This window comes from Prinia subflava, chromosome 21, assembly GCF_021018805.1.
Source record: "Prinia subflava isolate CZ2003 ecotype Zambia chromosome 21, Cam_Psub_1.2, whole genome shotgun sequence".
NCBI classification, from domain to species: domain Eukaryota; kingdom Metazoa; phylum Chordata; class Aves; order Passeriformes; family Cisticolidae; genus Prinia; species Prinia subflava.
The window spans coordinates 2,464,695-2,482,884 of record NC_086267.1 but is presented as its reverse complement, the minus strand read 5'-3'; the positions used below and the strand labels follow the sequence as shown (position 1 = coordinate 2,482,884).

General features: G+C 50.3%; 1 long non-coding RNA gene across 1 annotated transcript; it reads left to right on the top strand.

Annotated features, from left to right (window-relative positions):
* The first annotated feature begins 31 nt into the window (after nt 1-31).
* LOC134560869 (uncharacterized) lies at nt 32-6,159 on the top strand. Its single transcript, XR_010082815.1, has 3 exons — nt 32-146; nt 1,761-1,934; nt 5,007-6,159. It is a non-coding gene; the product is annotated as an uncharacterized LOC134560869 (long non-coding RNA).
* Nucleotides 6,160-18,190: the final 12,031 nt, after the last annotated feature.

Here is an 18,190-nt window from a genome sequence, read left to right as displayed (position 1 = left end):
AGGGCCCCGGAGAGGGCACCGGGGAGGGCACCGGGGACTCCGGCGGCGGGGAGGGCGTGGGGAGTTTCTCCGGCGACACGGAGGGCGGCGGGGAATTCGCCAGCGGCCCCCGCCTGGGTGCTGCACCCTGCGAGCGGCGCCTCCGGGTGGGTGCAGTGGGTGCGGGGAGAGACGGGGGATCCTCGCAGAGGGGAGGGGCGCGGGTTTCCGCATTTGGTGTTTTTGGGGTAATTTGCTGGTGGCTGTGAAGAAGCAGAGCCCTGAGATGTCCTGGCGCTGCCTGGGGTGAATCGCCCAGGCTGCCTTCCCTCAACAAGCACCTCTCCGACTGGGAGTGATCTCCCACAGTCCGGTTTCTGAGGATTCACTGTAAATGCCAAAGTGCACTTGGAAAAGAGAGGGGTCTGGGCGGGCTCTGTCTGGGGGTATCTCTCTGGGGGTTCTAGCAGGAGAACAGCATTTGGAGCCGGGATGAATTTGCAATCCCCTTTCGGCATCTCGGCAAGGGCTGCCCGTGGAGAGCTGCCAGGCTGATGGCAGGCTCTAGAATGTGCAGGTGGAGGGTGATGCTTGACCAGATATCAAAGCTTAAATTCACCTCTGGAAAAGTCAACTCTTGGGAAATCCCAGGAGCTCCTAACAACATGACTTACCCACCCTGAGGCCAAGAGATGTGGTGGGGATCCCTATCTCTGCTCCATCCACCATGCCTCTGCCTGTCCATACGGGCACAAATGACTTAATTTAAAGCCAGGGGCAACGTGAGCTGGCTGCTTGGTGTGAAATCCAAGATCCCAGGCAGCCACAACTGTGCACCAAATCTCCTCCTGACAATGTTGTTACTTAGGTCCATGACTAAAACCTCTTGCTACCATCTCTAAAATCTTGCCAAGCTGGTTTGGAGCTATTCAAAATTCCCTTTGTCTTTTCAACTCTGCTTTCCTGTGGCTGGGGCACACTTATTCAAAGCACGGCAACTTGCGCTAGGCTGCACATATGCCTGTCTAACTTTATTACACCTACTTTAAAATCTCTGCATTAGTTCCCTGTCAAAGCGAGGATTTAATTTCAAAGTGCTTTGACTTATATTCCAGCTCCTGACAGGCAGCAGCCCACCCTCACCTAGTCATTCATGTGGCTTTCACATCCTTGCTGATTATCCTGGGTGAAGGCGGGATGCTGGCTGCTTTGCTGGTGAATTGGAGGTTGTTGCTGTGAGCCCTGTCTGGGTAATTCAGTGCAACTGGAGCTGATTAATCTGGCTCATCATTTGAGACAAAGCTGATGCCTTCTGGCTTCTAATTGCTCAGGGTGTTGAGTGAACTTGTCAGGAAGGCAAGAACTAATTGAGAGACTAAGGGGAAGGAGAGGTTATAGGGCTGTGGCTGGCTGGCCAGAGCCATGTGGGTCCATGGGAATGTCATACTTTTGGGCCTCTCATGTGTTATTCCCCTCCAAGGAGAAACACCAGAGAGTTCAGCAGAAGCCAGAAGGGTGGGCAGGGGCCATGGGCTCCTGTCTGGCACGGACATCACAGAGCACTCCTGACTGAAATGCTCCTGGTGCCAGGGCTGGCGGTGCTGTGGGCAGGCTCAGGGTACCCTGCGGCTCTTTTTGGGGTAGCTGTGGTGGCAAGATGGTGCAGGGGGGTGCTTGACATGAGCTGGAAGACTTCTTGAGACTTCTCTTGACCTGGGTGAGGAGTTGTAGATCATGCCCACCTAATTCTGCAGCAGCTTTGAGCCCTGTTTCCATTGTAGCAGGTGGAACAGAGGGGACCATCGTGACTTAACCAGCAGGAGGATGTGAAAGCCAGGCCATTGCAGCAGTGACAGCGTGGGATCACATCCACAGGATGCACTGGGACCAGAGTGTCCCTGGAGTGATGAGTGGTACCCCCTGCCAGAGGGGAGGCAGATGCAAACACATCTGGAGTAAGTCACCCCGATAGGAAGCGCAGTGTGAGCTGCCTGTGGAGATAACAGTGCAGCAGGGCAGGAGGGGTGTTTATTTTACAGTGTCTGGGGTGGAGGAGGTGATGAGTGTGAACAGAGGACAGAGTATGGAAATGGGCACTCGCTGCAAGGGTGTGGGTCCCTTGGTCTTTCCAAAGATGCCCGTGAATCTGCTCAGGCATTCTGGAAGCTGGGTTCTTTTGGGCTCTGATTCAGAAGGTGCCAGGGTGCTTTAAAAACCTAAAGCCCAGCTGATTTGGAAGAGAGGAGAATGTTTAGGGGGCACAGCAGGTCTGGCTGTGCATTGCTGCAGAGCCCCTTGGCCTGCAGGGCCCCTCCTGTGTGCCCTGTCAGGACAGCAGTGGTGTCACCCCGGGGTGGGTGGGAGCTCAGTGCCTGCTGACCACCCCAGGCTGCAGGGCATGGCTCTGTGTTACTGCCTGTGTGTGGCTTTAATGAACATCCAACTCCCATTAGATGAGGCTCCCTTTGATGTGTAAATATTTCAGTGGATGGAAAGAGGAATGAAATGCACCCCAGGAGCGTTTCGTAGGCTTGCCCAGGTGTGTGTTTATTCAAAGAGAAATTACAATCTCCATATTGCAGGCAAGGAAAAGAGCCAGCAGTGGTAACAGGAAGGGGTTTTCAACTCAGAGACCAATGTTAAAGCAGCAAAGCATGCAAAAGTCCATGCAAAATTGTGTCCAGGCTCTGGATATAAGAGACGTAAATACAAATTACACCGAAGAGTAAGTGCTGGCAGGTAGCACTCCTCCTCAGTTTCTGGATCTGACTGGTGCTGTCCATCATGGAGATTGTGAGAGGGATTTTACAGGTTCTTTTCAGGTTTCTGATGCCCCATGGGTTTACCAAATGGGATTGAAAATAGGATACTCTACAATCTAGAGGACAGTCTCCACCATGTGATGGGGAGAAGAGCTGCCAAGAAAAAGGAAAGGAGAACTCATGGGTGAATTTGAGGCTGTGGGAGTTGGCTCTGAATAGAAATAAATTCTGTTTTGGATTTAATGGAATAAAACTATCGGACACTTGAGCAACAGTACATGTATTAATCCTGTCCTGGAGAAAGGAGAAGCTGTTCTGGGAGCCTCCATGCCAGAAAATACAGGACAGTTGTACTCCTTTAGAGAAACCTGTGGTTTTTCTGGTGAAATTTATTTCAAACTACCCAAACATTTCTGAGTGGCATTGGTGACTGGTCAGAGCAGGGACTGTTATAGGACTGCAAACCAAAGCAGCTTTGCAAACATGAAAATTGCTCTGACAAAAGAACTGTGTCCAGTCCATTACAATCAAGGAGTGAGCAGTTGCTCTAACCCCTGCTCACTTGGGCATCTCAGCACATCACAAAGGCCACTGGAACACCTAGACCAGACTTTTTTTAGCTGCAGCAGGATGTCTTTAGCCCCATACATATTCCAGAGCCTTGGGAATGTGCTTTTTTTTTTTTGAATGAGTCTTCAGAAGCAGGTGTTCAGTTCTAACAAAGCTTCAGTGGCATCATCTGATATCTGGCATTGAGGCTGGTGAGATTCACTCCTCCAATTTTATTGTCAAATAGGGCACTGAAAAAATACAGAGTAGCTTGGGATTTAGGGATTTCTCTTTTGGATGTTGTCTCTGAACACACCATCAAAATTTCTCTGGGAAAAATGAGTGGCTGTGGTGAACTTGTGTGTGCTGTCCATGGGGGAAGTTAGGAGCATCCCAAATATTGTGAATGCCTTCAAACCTTACCATTGCAGAAAGATCCATCTTTTCCTCTGCTCAGACAGATCCTTTTTCACCAGCCTGTGAGTGAATTATCCCCTGGCTTGTACTATTTTCAGAGGAGATTGTTATCACAGATTCTGGCATTTAAAACATATTCCAGCTGATTTCCCCACTCAGGTGGGTGCCATCCACACCAGGCAGTGCAGCACTGCTGAAACAAGTCTTGATCCAGGTGCTGGACCAGTGGCCATACCCAGCAGAGCACATGCAGACAGCCTGGAGTGACAGCTCACGGCTGCAACCTTTGCCCTACTCATTCTGCCCAGGGAGAAAATGAGATTTCAGGCTGGTTGGATATATAACACCCTGATTCACTCCTTTGCAGTGCTCATTATACCTCCAGGCATTTAGGAGCACTGAGACTTCATCCCCTAACCGTGGGAGCTGGGAGAGCAGCTGAGCAGGATGGAGGGAGGGATGGAGGCCACCAGGACTGCAAAGGGTCTCCAGGCTGGGAATGGTCAGGAGAGGACAGGAGAGGACAAGGCAGGGCTGAACACCTCAGGCCATTCATGACTTGTGGTGGAGCTGTCTTCAGCTCATTGTCACGCTCAGCAGATGTTGCAGATGATGGAATCCCAGACTGTTTTGGGTTGGAAAGGACATTAAAGATCATCTTATTCCATCCCATGCCATGGGCAGGGACACCTTCCACTAGCCCAGGTTGTTCCAAGCCCCATCCAACCTGGCCTTGAACACTTCCAGGGATGGGGCAGCCACAGCTGCTCTGGACAATCAGTTCCAGGCTTCACCACCGTCTTAGTAAAGAATGTCTTCCTAATATCTAAACTTATTAATCTAAAAGAGACTATAAAGTCTCTTTTAGATTAAAACTGTTCCCCCTTGTCAAGGCACTATCTGCTTGTGCTAAGAGGTTATCCTTGCTCTTTTTCCCTGAGCCCCTGTGAGTACTGGAAGGCTGCAATGACATTTCCCCAGAGCAGTGAGACCATTGCCAAGGTGCTCAGCCCCCGTGATGTCCCTGTCTCCCTTCCTGTGTGTGACCAAGGAGCTCATGGGACTGTGTCTTGCCCCACCTCTCTCCTTGCACCACTCACCCTGTTGGTGCTCTTGCTGGTGTGATTTTGGCCCAGCCAACATGAACCTTGTTAGGCAAAGAGCAAAGGAGGTCTTGTCCCAAGCCATAGGATAGGAAATGTCAGTTTGGTTTAGGCTTTGCTATGTATTCCCTGAAAACTCCACACCATTTCACCCTCAGTGCCACCATTCCCTTGCCTGCTTTGTTTTGTCATACAGACATCTCCTTTTGGGGATACAAACCAGAGGTGTGAAGGGACAGAAGAAAATCAAGGAAAAGACAAGTGCTGATTGGGATTATTTGGTTTACTGGTAGTGAATAAAATACTGATGGAGAAAAATCTTCTAAATACCTGGAAACAAGAAAAGCTGTGCCTGGAAAGAACTTCCAAGCTTTGTCCCATGATGAGGGCCAACAGAGACAAATGAGCTTGTGTGGGCCAGGGGAGAAATCCAGGACCAAAGTCTTCTGCTGCTTCTCATCCAAGGTTTCTGCTTCTCTCTGTGTAAATTCCTCCTCTTTAATTTGGCAAAGAGGATGCAGAGTTGCATTGGCCAAGCCCTTTGGAAGCCATGTGGAGTATTAATAAGGACAGAGTTTTTCCTGTCTTTGGCTATCAGATAAATGGCAAAACACTGGCCTTACAGCAGAGCATGGCTATGTTTGGAGGACACTCAGCTGCATTTCCCTGCCCTGACTGGGGGATGTTTAAATGGGGACAGCATTCTCCCTCCACACCCATCTTCAGGAGGTCCCAGTGTTTCTGTTGGACCCTCTCTTCCATTGGCTCAGTCTGCATCCCCCAAGTGGAGGAAATGGGAGCCTGAGATGTGAGCAGCACCTTTGGGAGGTCTGTTCCTTTCGTGAAGATGCTCGTGGAGCAAAGTGTTGGCTGTACAAGGTTTTCGTGCTGGTGTGTGGATAGGGAATTCTCTCCTGGCTGGGAGGAAGAAGCTGGGCTTTGGGAAATACCCAAGTTTTGGTTGCTGCACCTATACCAAGTTTGAGCCTGCTGCTTTGCCAAAATGCAATTGATAATTGAACCTGATTCCTGAACCAAGTCCTTGTTTCTCCCGAAACACATCAAGAATGAAGCTCCTGCAGAAGCCTTGGGCTGTCTGGGGCTCATCTATTTCATCTTCTCTTGCAGCGGGAAATCTTTTCTTTTAAGTAATGTTCTTTTCAGAAATGACTAATTAAACTACAGAACAGGAAACGTAAGAGACAGTAAAAATCCCCTCAGCTGTCCAGTGCATTTCTACGTAAATATGGTGGTGAAATGATGAAAACAAAACCTTTTGGAGACAAAGACGAATGAGAGACCTGGTGAGGCAGCGTTGAAAAATCTATCGTTTGTTATAATAAAGTGAAACCACTGTGTTTATCTTGTGTCTTGGAGGATTTGGCGCAATTATTCTTAGGAAGGGAGGGAAGCCACATAGAAATCAGAATAGCCCAGATTTTTTGCAAAAATATTTGTACAAATCAGGTTATTCAACTACAGAAAAGGATTTATTTGGGGCTGTTGCTTCTGAAATTATCCTGCAAAACTGGAAGGACTGTAAATGTTTGGCTTTAATAGCTATATACAATGCAAACCTAATCAGTGAAGCTTGAAATGTCCATGGCAGGGAAGAAAGGCAGAGTTTTATGGCTCTGTGGAGGTGTGCAGAAGACCAGGCACAAAAGCTGCCTGACGCCCATGTAGGGAGGCAGCCACTGCTCTCCCATCTGACAAAAGTCACTCTGTGGGGTGAATTTTCCACACCAACATGATCTGCTTGTTTGCCTGGGTTGGGTGTGAAGGCTGGGAGGAGCTGTAGCACAGACTCCCCTTGCAACCAACCTCCCCCAGGGTGTTCAGGCAGCCTCATTACCCCAGCTCCCACCCAGGCTGTGGGGCAAGGACCTGGGCAGAAACCATCCCAGAAATTTGGGGAGGAATTAGGGTTGTGCTGTCTAACTTTCAGTTTTTGCCTCCAGCAGAGGCTAAAAATGTTCCACATTGCTTAGAGGTGTCAGGTTCTGTAGCCGTAGGCTGGGAACAGCCCTCAGAACCTCTCAGTTACACATTACCCTGAATATCTCAGCAAATTACTCACAGCTAATTGAAATAAAGGAAACACAGTGGCTCGGTTTACCTGGCAGACTGTATATAGCAATGCAACCACTGCATTTTGCATTGTTCATAAAATCACGATTTATTATCCCACCTGTCAAACACTGACCTTTTTTTTTCCCCTCAGTCTCTGCTTCCTTCTCATGTCAGTACAGCAGTGTTCATCCCAACTGATGTCAGTAGTTTCTTATTAACATTGCAGCTCTGGAAGTGCAGAGCCTCCAAATAATCTTAGACATTCCCTGGAATCCCAAAACCTCTTGTCAGTGCTTTTCAACCTGCTTCGGTTTGCTGAGTCTGAAAAATTTTCCTGTGGCAATGCAGACCCTTCTAAAGCAACTTAACTGTACTGATAACAGGCTCCAGGTTGATGAGTTACTTTCTGTGGACCCCACATAAGCAGGGATTTGCAGATCAGAAGTTCAAAAGTGCAGGTACAAGAGTTACAGGTAATCAGATGTGTGTCCTTTGGCATGCTGAATTTAGAGGGGTTCTTAAGTTCCTAAGGCAGGTGTGCTCCAGAAAAACTCTGAACAGAAATCACCAGGAATGGCACTGTTGAGGCAAATTATAGCTGTGGGTAGTTGTATATGTTATATATTTATATGTTTGACCATATGATGATGATGCATATATATCTCCATAAATCTCTGTCCATATCTCAGTATATGTATGTATGTATGCATCTATGATCTTTGATTTGTGAATCCAGCTTGAACTTGAGGAAAATGTCCTGCCCTGGCAGTGCTGAATCCATCCTGTCCCCTGCTAATGGGAACACTCCTGGGGACAAGGTGATTGCTGCAGCACAGGGAGCGTGTCCAGGTGAGTTCTGCAGCGTGGGGATTTCTCCAGAGCAGGACAAAGAGTTAGTTCAGAAATGTCAGAGGGCCAGGGAAACAAAATGCAGAGGGGCTCAGACACAGGAAATTTGGGGAGGATCACAAAGGCACATGTTCAGAGCCTCAGCTTAGTGGGAAAGAATGAAAATGCTGGAGGGAAGAGCAGGGAAGCTCCACGTGTTTGGGGGACAAGCCATGGGCAGGTGGAAGTGGAGAGGAGATGAAAAGTGTCAGATTTTGATGTCCATGTGCCCGTGTTTCTTGCACTCAGTGACCAGTGATGGATGGTGATGGATGCTGGGGCAACACTTTGTCTCCTTGATGAGGGGGCTGCACCTCCAGAGTGACTCCCTGGGCAAATGCCTGTGGAGGGGTGGCTGCTGAGGAGGAACCAGACACTCTTCAGGCCTGCTGGACCCAACATCCTCTCCCATCCAAGGGGGAGCACAGGGGTCACCAAGATGGCAAAATGTCCAAGCCACAGGGGGGACCCTGAATGCTGAAAGGCAGGAACCCTGCCAGGGTGGTATTGGGAATTCAGGACACACTTGCAGAGATGCTCTGGAGTCACAGCTGGTGAGGAAGAGATGCCAGGAGCACAAGGGCACGGCACAGAAACCCAGCAGTGGAGGTGGAGGATGTGAGCTCCCCATCACCCCTAGATGTCGGCGTAAGCAGTGCCTCAGAGGGATGTTGAGGGCACAGCATCTCCCTAACACAGATATTTTCTGAGGCAGATGCTCAGCACCAAGGGAAATGTGCTATATCCTGACCCTCCAGGCAGTAAACAACCTAGAAACTGAACCTGAACTGAGAGGTGGCCATGTTCCTTCTCCCAAGGTTTCTTCAGTGACCCCAGTGGGTTCCTACCCCAAATGGGTCCCTATTCCTTCTCCTGGACAGGGAGAAACAGCAGAACACTCAGGGGAAGGGAGGCCTGGGGGATACTGAGTTCCCAGGTGGGAATGTCATGTTAAGATGTGCCACATGCCACACTTGTCTCTGAAACACCTCCTGATAGCCTGGAGGATGTTTTTGGCCTCTTGGATGCCTCAGAGATCCTCAGATGGGCCCTTTGCTGTGATTTGAGGATGCATCATCCTGCAAAAGACAGATTCCCAGCACACTGTGGGGAGCTCATGCAGGGCAGCCCACCACAAAGGGTTTGACACATCTTTCATAAGAGTAATCACCTGAAAAATGGATGTGAACAGGAAGAAAATCACCCAGTGTCCCTTCTTAACCCATGGTGAAATGCTGGCCCTTTCATCTCTCCCCCATGCATTTTTCTTGCAGAGGCTGTGGCAAAGCTTGGCAAAGCTGTAGAGAAGCCTGTGTAAGTTCCAGACTGGATTCTTTTAATTATTTTTTTGTGTGTGTGTGTGTATGGGTGGGTGAGATGAACTCACCCCTGTCAGCCCTTATGAGGGCTGACAAAAAGAAGATTTTGCTGATCAGAGGCATTTTCCCTGGTTGTCTCTGAAGGGAAGCTGGAGCAGCAAGACCCAGAGACCCAGGCCCACAGAGCTGCTGTCACTGATGCCAGAATTTGTAAATGAAGTCATGGGTGACTCAGAAGTCTCAAAGGACGCCCAGCTGTAGGTGTTGACATTGATATATGGGTCATCTCCTGTCCTAGAACAAAGTTACAGGCTTCATACAGCCCACAAATGTTACTTGACTCAGGAAATACCTCGGGGCACATCTGGCACCAAGGGAAAACCATAGTGAAGATGTTTAACCATCTCTCTGGCTTTCTGTCAAGCTGAGATCAGCAGTACAGAGTGACCAGTGTGCATGGACCCAGGCCTGCTGAAATGAGTAGAAAAATGCTCAAAAGTTTTAATTTTTTTTTCCCCTTCACAAACTGCATTTTTTGGTAATTTCTTCATTTTTTTCAGATTACTGATTTCTGCTGCTTGGGGAATTTCTGTTTTTTTAAGAAAACTGAGAAACATTTGAAGCACTGTTATCCAAGCAGTTCCTCTGCAGAGGTGCAGGAGATGATGGCAAGAGCCTCATGCTGACTGTGAGCAGCACTCACAGCATCCTTTCCAGTGGACCCTCTGAGGCTAAGTGTTTGAGGGTGCTTAGCTTGAGGCCCCCAATTAAGAAAGAAATTGAGTCACATTTTTGTGAGTGGAATTTTTAATGATCTGGCTATATTCCAGCATGCTCAGCAGATTCCCATCTTCTCTCAGGGCTGTTATGGTCACTTGTTTTAGCACCATTTCTAGACCAAGAGTGGGTCCCTCCCACCAAAGGAAACACCACAGTTATTCCACACACTTCAACTCTCTTGGGCAAACCAGGGCAGTTTTCATTTTTTACTCTACCAGGATATGTGGAAACATGAAGCTGTGAAAGAATTAGAGTTGTTTAAGAGAATCAGCCAGAAAAACAAATACTAAATGTTTAGGAAAGCAGGAACAGTGATGTCTCACAGCACACACAGCTAGCAGGGAGCCAGGCCTGATGTGTTTTTCAGGACTAAACACAATTGTCAGCCATAAATTCAGCAAGGACATAAGTTTTGATACTGCCCCTGTTGTGATACTGTGGATAGGGGAACATGAAACCAAAACTGCTGAGTAAATCTGTCCAAATTAACAGTGATAAAGAGTGCTACATCCTCGTTGGGGTGAGGAGGCATCTTGCTAGCTTTGGAGCAGGGACTCATCTGCTGGAAGGGAATTCCATTTAACCATCCCAGTCCTCCCAGAAAAAAAGACCTTCAGAGAGGCAGGGGAGCACCACAAACTCTGGCTGGTATCTGTAACACTGTCCTGCTTTTCCAAGCCATCCTCCAGCCCTTCCTAACCCAGCTCTGGAGAGGTTTGGGATCCTCCAGCCCTTCCTAGTCCAGCCCTGGAGAGGTTTGAGGGACTGGCAGCACTCTGCTGGCTTTCATGGAGCGGTGTCTCCCTGCAGGAACACCTTTCCCTGCCGTGGCTGGTGGAAGATGGCACAGAGCAGCAGCAGCAGCAGCGATGTCCCCTTGGGGCTCCGCTTGGTGCGCGCTGCCCGGGTCACCGCTGATGGTGACCATGGCCCGGGGAGCCCGCCCGGCTGGCCACGCTGGGCCGTGCTGGCTGGAAAATGCCACTAGAGGGTGACACAGCCACGCGTAAGGGGACACGGCCACGGCCACCAGCGTGGGCCTGTGGGGCACACCCGGTGGCCCGGGGAGCGGGTGGTCAGTGTGCGCCATGAGCGCCTCAGATCTGCATCTCCATCTCCTCCATCTCCATCTCCTCCATCTCCATCTGCTCCATCTCCATCTCCTCCATCTCCATCTCCTCCATCTCCATCTCCTCCATGGCCAGCGGTGCTTCCAGCCAGCTCACGCCCAACCACAGCCAGGAAAGGTGCTGGAGACATCAAATCCTCCGAGGCTCTGATGGTGAAGCCAATGGGGGTGTGATGCTGGGCCTTGCTCTTTGCCCTTCCCACTCTCATCGTTGCTCTGACTCTGGTTGGCATTTTCCAGGTCTGCAAACTCTGCCTTGGGTCTGCTCAGTTGTGGAAGGGGTGTGAGGTGTGGTGGGATATGAGCTGACCCAAAAATTGCTCAAATGAGAGGAAGAGTTTCTAGAGTTTTGTCTTTATCTTTCCTTTTACTATAGCGTCTCCTCAAAAAGGTGTCACTAATTTGGGATAGCTGGGCTCTGTGCTTGTCTGGTTTCATGACCTGCAGCCTCCTGCTTCTCTTTGCTTTTCCTGAGGGCTGTCAGTGCAGTATCTTCTGATGGTACAGCTGGTTTGATCCTGTACTCCTCTGTAGAGGTCTGAAGGTGGGGCAGGCTCTCAGGGGAATCTGAAGGAGGAACACAATTCCTACTAAATTGCAATGGCATCAATGCTTAATTCTTCAGCTGACTTTGAAAGCTACAACGTTGAGGATCAAAACCCCCAAAAAGGGAATGAAAACAATTAATTATGCTGATGATCTTCTGTTTGTCTGGAAATGAGGGGACTTTTTGCACGTCTGCAAGGTCCATCTGCTGAGTGAAGGCAGAGGGATGATCCCAGCTGTAGGCACGCAGAGGGGAGCAGAACAGGACGTTCAGAGAGGGACGTGGGCTGCAGAACTTGATGCACAGGGTGTCTTGCAGCTGCTGGTTCAGCACAGATGAAGGTCTGAGGGCGAGGAGTGTCCCTTCTGGCTGCTTGTGAGGGTCAGTGGGGCATCTCTGGCTTGTGACAGCATGGACAAACGGGTGTGGGTGGTGTGGGACTTGAAGAGCACATGTTTGTGTGTGTTTGGATAGATTCCACTGACTCCATGGCATGTCTCTGGTGGAGGAGTTTCTTTTGGCATATCCTGTGCTCCATTTATCTCATCCTCAGCAAACCACACAAAAGGCCTGATTAGAGTGACTGATCCCAAATTGAATGATTCTCTCCCATGCCAGGGGCAGTGATGGGGGATCCTGGCATCTGCAGGTGCATGTCAACATGCAGAAATGCAGCAAAGATGTCTAGGGAAGGCCAAAGTCATCAACATTTCCCCTGGTTGTGTTTTCCTCTGGCCAAACCCAAGGCTGCTGCAAGAAGCAGTGATCTGTGAGGTTTGACTGACAGATCATGACTTTGTCAAAAAACATGGGAACATCTGTATATTCCTTAGAGGTTTTTCAGTCAGCCACACAAAATTTGTTTTGCACCTGAAATGAAAGACAACTTAAAATTCAAAGTAGAGTACACAAATTTAAATGGGTGGCTCCAAGCCCCAGCAGAAAATAAGGAATGAAATTACTTCACATTGTTTTATTTGCTGAATCTTACAGTCTTTTCTCCTACTCAAATGGTAGGTATTTTATTTAGTATATTTATTATTAATTGAAACTGTCCAAAGCATTGAAATTACTTAGGATTTCTTTAGTATAAATTATTATGAATTTCAGCAATTGATTGCACAATGAATACTCTTTTTTTATCGCTCCAGAGAAATGCAGGGCTGGGATTTCATACCATTAATTTTTATGGGAGTTCAATGTCAGGGCTCCTTGGGGAGCTTTGAAAATCACAGCCCTTAATTTTTAATTTTCAGTCCTTATAAACAATGCTATTTATTTGGGTGTGCCTGTGAACTGTGGGCCAGTCAAACACTGGTTCTTCGTAGTCCCTGCCAAAGGCTGGATCCTTCTGAGTTTATTGTTTTAATCTGTGGTTACAGGGAAGGAGCTGAGCCCTGATGCACAATTTGATCCTGTGCTGCCCTCCCCCAGCCCCTCATGCTCTTGTCTCTGTTTGATGCATGATGCACTGGACCTATGTAAGGCCTTAGAGATGTGACATGTAAGAGCCAAAAATTGTTATTTAGAGGGGTTGGTGGGGTGGATTTTGCTCCTGCTGGGCTGAGCTTGGGCACCTATAGCAGCTGGAGGAGTCTGGCTGGGTTTTGGAGGAATCTGTGGCCATGGTGGGCCCTGGGAGAGTCCAAGCTCAAAAGAATTTAGGAAAATCAGCGTGGAATCATCTGTCTGGCTGTGCCAGAGAGGGGGTAGGAGGCAGGAGGAGTTTGGAAAAGCCTCTCTGCAGCTTTTCATCCTGTGGGGATCATGTGGGTTTAGCTTTGTTCTTTGTGACCAAGATTGGAGTTGGCACCCCATGCCTGAAAAGTTCCTGAAGCTTTGGAAATACCGTGGTCTTCACTTTTCTCAAGAAAAATGCCACTAAATCCCATGTTTTGCCTTAGGGTGCAGGCATCTGCCCAGCAGAGCCTTGACTGGCTCCCGCTGCAATGACCTTATTGCCCTGACTCACATCTTCCTGGCCCAGCTCCTTCCCTCCCTCCCCTCCATGGGCAGGGTGCTGGGGGCCCAGAGCCTGCCCTGTGCAGTCTTGGGTGACAGGACCATGACACAGCCTGGCACCACATCTGCTGTGCTGCTGTTCATCCTCCGAGGAGCAAATCCTCCCCACGCCGTCACTTGTGGACAATTCAGCAGCTCTGTGGGTCCAGACTTAACTCAGAGGTGTTTGTACCTCTCTGAGAAGTGGATGTGGCCGAAATCGAATTTAAAAGATTTGGAGGGTCATAAATAAGCAGTGCTAGGTAAAGCCCAGGATCATCCCATGTCCATGAAAGGCAAAGCCCAGGGATGTGAGCTGTCTCCTCTCCCTCACCTGCAGTTCCCTGCTCCATTTGCTGTGCCAGGAGTGCAATTCACAGTGCCACTGGTCTGGGTGGGGAAGGGTTTACAGGGTTGCTCATTCCCCTCAGGGACAGCCCTGGGGGATGGGTCAGGGGGTATTGGAGACTTGCAGGGAAGGACTGGAAGCTCCCAGGATCTGAAGCTGAGAGGAAATGGAATGTGGGGACCCAGTCCTTGGGTTATCCCTCTGCCCTCTGGAATTTTGGATGGTGATGAATGACCCTGACTATGGAGGGCTCTGTGGCTTTCTTCCAGCATTGAGGAATAGGGTCAAGAGCTTGCAAAGAGTGAAGGCATTTCCCCCAGGAAAGGAAGCTCACGGCTTGGAGGCAGAACCTTCACTGGTCCTGGTGGCCCATGAGCTCCCACCTGGTTCTGACCTGCAGCACTGAGCTCCGTGGGGCTGGGCTGGTGAGCTCCAGCACCCAGGGGAGGCTTTGGGGACCAGCACTGAGCATCTCCCCTCACCCCGTTCGTGCACAGTGGTCTCACGTGGGAGCCTTTTTGGTGACCTCTCACTGCCAGGTGAGCCCGTGTTTGTGCAGTTGCCCAGTAGATGAGATGTATTTATAGCTGTTGTTAAATCACAGCCCTGCAGCTGAGGGACTGGGCTGCTTCCAAGGACTGCTCACGATGATGTGGCGGGGGATGGAGGCAGGTTACATATTTACACATTAGTTTAAAATGTGGATTCTTTCCCCCTGGGGGCCCAGAATAGCTCATAGGCAGCTGCTCCAGCCGTCAGCTCAGCTTGTATTTATTTGTGTTTTCAAACATTTAGTCAGTATTTACACAATAGATGCAATATTAGTAATATCTGCAATAATTTATATGATACCAAATGGGATTTCTCACGGCCAGTGGACTGCCTGGGGACTTGGCCCCTGATCCTTGTTAAAAACTCGAAAAAGTACAAATTAACAAGCTGTAAAATAAGGTCTTCATAAAAGAATAGGGGGAGAAAGGCCAGATCCTGGGAGGTGCTGAGTGATCGTGACAGCCCTGCAGGCTGCTGGGGATGGACGGTGCTCAACACCTGTGCAAATCAGGGCCCTGCTGTTCTGCAGGGAGGAGGAGGAAGGCTCCTACAAATCCTCCCTGCCTGGACCTTGGCATTTCTCTGTGCCATTGTGGGAAATGGAGAAAACCTACCACAGGATGCTGATGGCAGCTGCTGGAATCCCTTTGTGCCCCAGGCAGTGCCACAGGCCATGGGGCTGGAAGATTTTGGCTTCTCCATCTCCCTCTTGTGCAGGTGCTGATCCTGAGAGGAGCTGAGGGGAGGCAGCCAGGCTTTGGGGAGGGGTGGGCCACGGGGCACATGCCAGAACCAGTGCTTGGGAGGGAAACCAGTGCACGTCCATCATCTCCATGGCTGGGCCCTGCTTCCAGCCCCTGGGTGCTGCTACAGGGACCAGCAAAGTGCCCACTTCTCCTCGGGGATATTCATTCCTGAGGCTAAATGAGAATGTGTGTGGGACACCTAAACACTGTCTGGTGTTTCCCCATCTTTCTCCTGGAAAGCCAAGAAAGAGAAGCATTGCACTGCCAGGGTGCCCCTTCATCAAACATCCTTCCTCCCACTCACCAAGCAACCTTTGCATCTTTTCTTGCACCTCCAGCAGCTGCCTGGCACCGTGAGCCAAGGGGCTCTGTGCAGGCAACTCTTGCAAATCCCCACATCTTCCTGCAGCCTTGCAGAACCCTGGTGGGTCTCTTGCTTCACTAGAGCCCCTACAAGGTCCCTAACCTGTGCTGACTGCAGATCAGCGTGAGAGTACAGGGGGAATAAAGGCATCTTCTGTTCTTTGGTGCTGCCCCAGAGCGTTCCCTCAGCTCCTTGCACCCACGGACATCACACCAAAGGTGACTTTCCCCTGCTGAAATTCTCCTGGCGTTGTCTCCACCTCCCCCTGAGCCAGCCTCAGCACCCTGGAGACAGACTGGCCCCAGAGCTTTCGTGCCGCCCCCACAGCGATCACACTCCACTGCCCACGGGCTGACAGGGGGCTCTGGGGAGGGTTAGAGAAATAAAACTTTTTTATTGGAAAGCATCCACCCTGCTTCTTTTTCCCGTTGTATCTCCCCTCCCAACCTTTCTCAATCCCAGGGAAAGTCGCCATTTCATCTGTGTTATCCACAGCCAGCCTGGCCATAACAGCCCAACCCATGGATGTTACCCCATACTGATCCTCCTCCTCCTCCTCCTCCTCCTCCTGGTTTTTGGCCAGGGTTAGGAACCCCTCAGCAGTGTCAGAGACGTGGGACAGGTTGGCCTGAGATGATGGCACATGGAGATGGTGGAGAAAGTTTGGGGATGCAGGGTGGGGTCTTTCAGCATGATGTAACTGCAGGGCACATGGTCCGGGGGGGCTGGGGCGTGAGGACACGTGTGTTGTATTTCAAGCACCTCCCCACTGTCTCTGCTTCTGCAGCCACTTGCCATATTCAAACCAGATGCAATATCCGCCTGTCAGCAGCCTGGTGTGCATGGGGGGATTTCATTCATATGTTTTGGACCTGTCCCAAGCTAAATAAATGATGGAAAGGCGCAATTAACCCAATTTCAAATCTGATCCGCTCTGAGTGCCGCTCTGTCCCGGGCCCTGCCTGCTCCACACGGTGGTGACTTGTCTCCAGGTATGTGTGAGGACACGGTGGATGCTTGGCCAAGGTGGAGCTGGTGATGAAGGACTGGTGCTGGTGTTGCTGCTGTGGTGGGGTGAGCCTGAAGAGAAGCTCACCCACCTCTGAGGCAGCATCCTTGCACCAGTGTGTGAACGGGGAGCTGTGACACAAGGCTGGGATATTGTGAGTGGGAAGGGAGCAGCTCACACACTCCTCCATCTCCATGGCCACGGGAATGGCTGTGGAACACAGAAGCAGGGATGCTCTCAGGACTCCCCAGCCCTGTTCACCAGGTATGTTTCCATGGCCAGTGCAGAGGAGGCCTGTTGCCATTCTGCTTTGTTCAGGGCTGGCTCCAGGGCCATCAGATGTCCCCAAGACTGAGCTGTCCCTCTGAACACCTTTTGTCCTGGTCACACCAGTTCCTCTTTTCATTTCCCTCTCATTGAGAGCCATTTGGGTCTTCTTCCTCTGCCAAAACGCTGCACAAGGGCCCTTCCAAAGAAGTCTTTTGGCAGATCTGTAGGCACTGCTTTCTCTTCAGTGTGCTGAGGGAAATGGCTCTTGTGCATCTCTTCATTTGCAGGGGAGAGGAAAGGCCACTGACAGCTCGTCCATGGGCCCACTGGCAAGGGCTATCTTCTAAAAGCAAACTCCCTGCCCAGTTTTCCAGCTTTCTACCTTTTTGTTTAGCATTATCTGAGAGGGCCTTGAGCTCTGAGTCTGAGCCCAGCTGACTCTCATGAATAACCCTGGGGCATGCCCAGGGCTCTCTCACAGGAGCATCATTGTGAAGAGATGTTGCTGGCTGTGGTTCTGGATGTGGGAAGCCTGGTGGAAAAATCCCTGGAGGGCACCACTGACTTTCATCCAGCCTCAGAGGTTCTTTCTCCATCTGGGGTGGACTTCAGCCCCTGGGGAGGAGCTGTCTCTGCTCAGACCCCAGGAAAGTTGTCTGGATTTGGGATTTGCAGGTGGCAAGAAGGGTTTGTCTTCTGTTGGGTTGGGCTTGCCATCTCAGAAATAGCTCAAACCTTGCAGCACAGAGCTTCCAAGCTGCTGCCAGCTCAGGGAACCTCCTGCTCTGGTGCATGCATGACAGGGATCCTCCTGCCTCCTGTGTCATGGGATCTGCCCTTCTTATCCAGCCCTGCTCATGACCAGAAACTACATCAGGGTGGACATGAGATAGGAAGGATGATAGGGAAGCACCTCACTGGGAAATGGACCCAGGAAGATCAGTGTTCCATCACCCCTCCTGATGATCACCCAGCCCATCTTCACCTACTGCTTTCCTCCTGCAGGGCCAGGTGTGCACCCACCCCACCTGCCTTCCCTGCATCTGCAATGACAAATTTCCATTTTTTCCCATCCAGTCCATCTTCAGCTGGCTCCATTCCTCATCTCCATGTTCTCCTGCCTCTCTTGTCCAGCACAGGTTGCTCTTGCTCTTACCCCACCACTCAGGCTGCCATTGCCCTTCCTTGCACTCTGCCCATCTGCAGAGGGAAATCCTTCTCTGCGAGTTCTGCTCTCCTATCCCAGCTTCTGGAATTCCAAAGGCTCCAAGGAAGACCAGGACAGACCCTTCAGCTGCTGTCAGCTTTGCTTTCTGCTCAGCAAGCTGTTTGGGCTGGATTTATCTGTCTGTG